The sequence below is a fragment of the Zalophus californianus genome, chromosome 3, assembly GCF_009762305.2.
Source record: "Zalophus californianus isolate mZalCal1 chromosome 3, mZalCal1.pri.v2, whole genome shotgun sequence".
Lineage (NCBI taxonomy): Eukaryota > Metazoa > Chordata > Mammalia > Carnivora > Otariidae > Zalophus > Zalophus californianus.
Window position 1 is genome coordinate 49,995,156 of NC_045597.1, and position 6,694 is coordinate 50,001,849.

The 6,694-nt window shown below is 35.4% G+C and overlaps 1 pseudogene; it reads left to right on the forward strand.

Moving 5' to 3' along the window:
* The first annotated feature begins 2,486 nt into the window (after nt 1-2,486).
* LOC113920786 lies at nt 2,487-2,970 on the forward strand (annotated as a pseudogene).
* The last annotated feature ends 3,724 nt before the right edge of the window (nt 2,971-6,694 follow it).

Here is a 6,694-nt window from a genome sequence, read left to right on the forward strand (position 1 = left end):
CTTCCATCAAAACTACATGAAAGAGGAGACTCACCCATCTGAGTACTGCTACACTACTGATTCATAAAATTATGAGATATAATAAAGTGATTGTTGTTTAAGCAGCTAACTTTTGGATAGTTTTTGTCTTGTTTTTATTTTTACTGCACCAATAGATAAACAGACTTTGGTCCCTGAAAGTGAGGTGCTAATATTACAAAATCTAAAATGTATGGCTGTGGTCTGGGGACGGGCAACAGGCAGAAGTCTGACAAGGCTTAAAATGAATACTAAAGAGGACTTGCAGAAATTGAAAAAAAATTACTAAGAGGTGGTAGAAAGTTTGGTATTACTTCTACCCAGGTAACCTGGAAAATATATAATGTACTGAATAAACTTGATAATCTAGTTAAGATGATTTCTGGATGAAGTGTTGAAGATGCTACCTTGTTTCTTCCAAGTTGTCTTTTTAAAAATGAGAGAAAAGAAATGAAATAATCAACTGCTAATAGATTATGGAGTGAATGTAAAGGGCTTAGGACAACCATTCCAACCAGCGAGTGGTCCTCAAAGTAAGAGATGGTCTCAGGGTAGAGATAAAATCTAATGCACTGCCAGTAGAACATACCCTGTGGTTGTAAGATCCCTTAAGACTTCAAAAGGATTTAAGGCAGTATCAAATGTATCCTCTCAGTAACAAAAAGAAAAAGGGCATGCCATAGTAGATGCTCTAAGAGAGACAATAGGGCTTAGTGCACAAACAACAGCTTCACAGGAAACCAAGATAGAGAAGGATTTACCTCAAAAAGATGTATGGGTTTGGTTTTGTCTAATGGAACAGATTAGGAATTGACACACAGAAGGCTATGGATTTTAAAGGAATTATATTAGCATTGAACAGGACAGAAAGAGTTAAAAAAAAAAAGGCCTAGAGATAACCAAAATTCTATATACAAGAAACATTCTAAGAAAACTAAATTTTATGGAAAACAGATTTTATGGAAAAGGAAGTTTTCAGATGGCAGGACCAGAGCCATGTAGAATTATTATAACACAAAGACCAAGACTAAACCTCAATTGGGAAATGAAAATATCTGCCTGATTATATTTAAGAATTGCTATAGGATAGTGATTGCTCTGTCTTATTTTCTCTGTTCTGGAAAAGGAATATTTACTATGATTATCCTATGCCTGTTTCATCTTGGGACATTCATTTGTCCCAAGGGGACAGATCATTTGTCTCTTCATTTCACAGGTCTACAGTCTAACAGTAACTTTATCCAAGGGGCGAAAATACCCTAAACCAAGATATTTTTATAGCTAGATATAATTTAAGTGATGTGATCCTGGACCTTGAACCTGAGTTTCATAACATAATAGAATGAGACTTTTGGTGGTTCTTGCATGATGAAGGAAGAAGATCAATACTGTTGTAAGTAGGGCTTGTACTCCAGTGGTTTAAGCATGAAAGCAAATTATTTGAAACTTCTTTTATGGGTATGCAGGTCAATGATCCCTCCCCTTGAATATGTACGTGATTGAGATTGCTTCAACCAGTAGACCATGGCAGAAGTGGTGTTAGATTGTCTAATATCATGAAACTTTCGCCTTCTTCACTTGATACCCTGACCTACCATATAAGAAATCTAACTACTCTGCAGATGTGATACTGAAGAGGCCACATTAGGCATTTTGTTGATAATTCCAGCTGAACTCAGCCTTTCAGATGTACCCTCCAAGTCACCATATGTGTGAGTATGCAATTTGCAGCTTCTAATCCACACTATCTAATGGTTGAATTTCATCAAGTGGCCTCTATTACACCACATGAAACAGTAGGATTATGCAGCAGATCTCTGCTGGAAGTTCTGACCCACAAAATTTGTGTGATACAGCAGAATGGTTGTAGGAGCTTTACTATTAAGTTTTGTGGTCTTTTGTTCCACAACAATAGAGACCTGGAACATATATCTTCTCCTTTAAAGGTCAATCTTTAACAGATAAAATTATGGCAAGGAGAAATGAAGTGATTTGCACAAGTTTATGCAGTAGTGTAAGGGGAGAACTGCAGTGTAAAACCAGAGCCCATATCTTCCTTTTATTTCCACTGCACCTCATCATCCTAACGGAGTGCCTTTTTTTTTGGTATAATGCTATCTTACAATGTTCAGAAATCAAGTAATCAACTTTATAAAAGTCAAACATGCTTTTTTTTTTTAGTCCTTCTGTTTCTTTCCTTTTACCTGATTGTCTTCTGTTATTTAATATTTTGAGACTCTGCCCACATATCAAGACAATAAGCATAGGTGAATTCTAATGTTTAGTGGACTTCAAAATAGAAATGCAGGGTAGTCTGAAGACAGTAATTTCGAATCACAGGCATCTTGTGATTACATCTTTTCTGTTTTAACAACACCTGTGGTACCCGAAGTGAGACTCATTTTCTAACTTCTCTTGATAAGACTGTGAGAAATTAACAGTAGTTCCTGAAACTATCAAGACAAAAAATGTCAGTGACACTGAATACAGATGTAAGCCTTCTATTAAAATAGAAGGCTTCTGTGAGAGATCACCCAAAACTTGTGAGAATTTTTTGGCTCTTAGTACCAATAATTCCTACAATGACTGTATATTGCTTAGAAATATCAAAGGTTTTATGGTTGAAACAGGAGATCTGACAGGTATGGGAAGATGAGGTATAGTATCTGGAGCAAGAAATATGAGGATCAATACAGCAACTTTCTTAAGCACAATGTTAGAGGTGTTGTATATATGGCTAATAACAGCCCAAACACCAATGGATCTCAGTTCTTCACCTATGGCAAGCAGTCACATTTGGACATGAAATATACAGTATTTGGAAAGGTAATAGATGTTCTGAAGACTCTAGATGAATTAGAGAAGTTACCAGTGAATGAGAAGACATGTCAACGTCTCAATGATGTGCACATTAAGGACATAACTATTCATGCCAATCAATTTGCGCAGTAGCTGTAGTAGATCTGGAAAGATACTTGGCAAACCATTCGAGGAACACACCTGTGGTGGTTTATGCAGTTTTAATTATATCAAAAGACTGCATCATCCTTCTGCTTGTTTACAACTGAAATCTCCCAAGTTGATGGTACCAAGGGGACCCAAACGGCTTTTACTCCCACAATTAGAGCATTTTCTTTGTTAAAACTATTATCCAATGTATGTTTTTAAGTTTAATTTTTTAAAATCCTCTAATTTTTTGTTACATATAAACATTCATTTAAAAAATAGAAATACATTATTTCTGTGATAAAGACTTAATGCCCTACCTATTTCTCTGCTCCCATTCACTGTCATCCCTTATAACTAGAATGAAAAGCACTTAATTTCACACTGTCTTCCGAGCTACAGTCAATCCAACCCCAGGATCAAGAAAGACTTTATTCAGAGAAATTTACAAGTTCCAAGCAAGCAGATCTGCATTTCCACACTGAGGTAACTCTTTGATAACTGGACTCTTTTCTTGTGATCACTTCTCCTTCCAAGTTTGGTTTTTGAGATGAAACCATCCTATATTCTATATCAAGTAACTGAGTCTCTGTCCCTTGTTTAATCTCATGCCTGGGTCCTGGTTTGGCTTTCCTTCACATTTCCCCTATTCACCCAGGATTGTGTCCCACTCTATTCTTAGGGATTCTATATTCAAATCTTGTTATGAAAATTTTAGCCTTGCAGTGGGAATTATGCTAATTTTCTCCAATTTTCTTGGTGTTCCTGTAATTCTCTCTAGAATCTTTACTTCAGTATTTAGCTGCCTTAACTTAGTTTTAAGTTACTTAACACCTAACTTTTACACTCTTGCTGGTATTCCTGGACCTAGTGTGTGGCCTGCCTGTCTATCCACCTGTCATGACCCATTATTGTTTAGTGCTCACCATTGTATTCTCCAGATAAAATGCTTTGCTTGTCTGGCTGGATTTCCATCACTCGATTCTTGTTCAGTTTGCAAGAACTGATTTTATCTCAGTGTTGGCTTTTAGTCTCCCACTAGTACCCAACCTAAACTCTTTCTGCCACAACCAAGTCCTATATTGGTTAGAGGACAGCTGCTGGATGATAGCTAATAGAGAGACAGTTACATCGCTCTAATAATTAAAAATGCATTGTATATCAGTTGTTCTAATACAATTTTAATAAAAATTTACCTCTTTAATAACATAAGAAAATACTCATGCTATTCTTTCTCCTTGGTCTTTGATAAGAATAATGAATGAAGGCCACAGATTCAGAAATTGAATATCAATGTTTTAAATATGTGCATATTTACAAAGGTCACTATTTAAGTGAAAGGGGTAGTTTTTATATTTGCCTCTAAATAATAGAGTTCTCACAGTGGAAAAGTATGATGCCTATTTAGATATAAAGCCACAGCTTTTCTCTGGGATGCAGTGAAATAAAGCATGTGACCATGATGTGTGTAATGTTTTTATTTAAAAAGTTAATAATTCTGACCTGGATTTTTGATCAAGAACTTAATATGACTAATATATATATATGTGTGTGTGTGTGTGTGTGTGTGTATATATATATATATATATATACATATATATCCATATCAACTATTGTAATCATTACAAAGTAAAAAAAATGTTGCAAGTTTTCAAGATGTTCTTCATTATATTGTATGGACTAAGTATTCGTCTTGGTCCAATTAGGAGATAGAGCCATACAGTAATTTAAATAGGGGAAGTTTAATATTAAGAATTATTAAGCTATGATAAAATCATAACTATAAAGATGAAAAGAGTATGTTCTAAAGGGCTGCTCCACCTTCTCCTAGAGCTAGGGAAATGTACCAAAGAAGGACATACTTAGGATATATTCCAACCTGTGCCAGGATAGCATTCAGACCTAGTTTGAACAGTGAGGTTTGTTGGATTGCCTGAGTTAAAGCTAGTTTACAGATATCAAGCAAGGAGAAATATTAAATAAAAAGAGAAAAAAAAGAACCTCTGGACTGGAGCTGCATGGCCACCAAGGAACTGTGTGCTCTGGGTGCACAGATGAAGCAAAGCAACACCAAATGTCCCTACACAACTGCCCTTTGCCTGACAGTGTAGCAAGAGCAAGAAAAAAACAAAATGCCATTTATCCTAACCAGGAAAAGAGAAGCTCCTTTCCCCCTGCAGTGTCTTTCTAGCGCCTTCTACTAAAAAAATTTAAAATCATACTTGCCATAAGGTAGAAAATGCGGGAAGTGTCCCATTACTGAGAACAAACATACGGAAGCGAAAATTTAGATTTGTGAGACTACGCTGATAACTGCCATAGACATCACATAAGCTATGTCACTATATTGTAAATGTACATTAATCAAAAAATAAAACAACTCTTTTGTGCCATGTATTTGCCCTATAAGTATTATCACAACCAGTATGCAATAAAAATTAGTAATAATTATAAATATTTTAACATTTAAAAACATTTAGGTGGACACTATTGATGCTCTAGATATTTTGAGAAGTTTCCCTCCAAATTGAAACTGATAAAACCTTTGTTCTAGATAAGCTTCCCTGTGCTGCCAGAAATTATTATTCCATGGACTTTACATCAATTTTTTTTTTTTTTAAGTAATCTCTATGCCCAACGTGGGGCTTGAGCTCATGAGTCCAAGATCAAGAGTCACATGTTCTATGAAATGGGCCAGCCAGGAACCTCTACATCAACCTTTATATTTGGCTTTATTATATATAAAAAATAGACTTCTGTGTCTTCCTTTCTTATTTTATTTCTCATGTTAGTCTTCAGATACATGGCAGTGGCAATAATCCACACAAATAAATGCTAAATTGTGATGTAGCCTACAACCAATAGCCACACATTGTTTTCATGGGAAGTCACAAGAAACCATATTGGCCTGAGTGGTTAGAGTCACAATTAATCTTTCTGTGCTGAGAACAATATATATTTCTTGTTCCAAGAGGACCATATAAGACAGTAAGCATTTGTTGCACTATACAAAATAGAGATAATTCTAAAGAATCTGACCCCTTCTTGGCTATCTAGAGTTTTTCTGAATGGGAGATTGAATCTCTGCTGGAAGAGTGTTTGTCACCATGCTGAATGCAAACTCCTTTTACCTTCTTGTAGTAACAACAATGCATTGACTAATTTCATGTAGTTTTGTCTCACTAAATATTTAAAAATTGTTTATATTGGTGATCATTAACATAATGATATTTTGAAATCAAAGCTTTGTTCCTAGTGCTTTAATCTCCCAGAAGCAACTGGAACTCATCCTAGAATTAGATTTGTGCTCCTTAACACCTGTATGAGCTAAGTGGTTTTCTTCTAGAAGTTAGCCCAGCTTACCAGTTAAAGGTATGTAGTCTGGAGTCAAAATTTTGAACTTTGCAATTGAATTTTAGGTTATCTATTTATTTATTCATCTATTTACTCTTTCAGCTAATACAAGGCCCTGTGCTACATCATGAGGATACAGCAGTGAGCAGGACAGACTCAATCCCTGCCCTCATAGAATTTACAATCTAGCCCAGAATAAACACACATTAAATAAATAAATATCAACTGAGTTACTGAAAATTTTGGTAAGTAACTTGAAGAAGTGTATAGCATACTATGAAAGGTGGAAGGGAGGTCTAATCTCTCTTGCAGGTTAGAGAAGTCTTGCTTGAGGAAATTACACTTGACTTCAGGTTTGAAAAATGACTAGGAATTG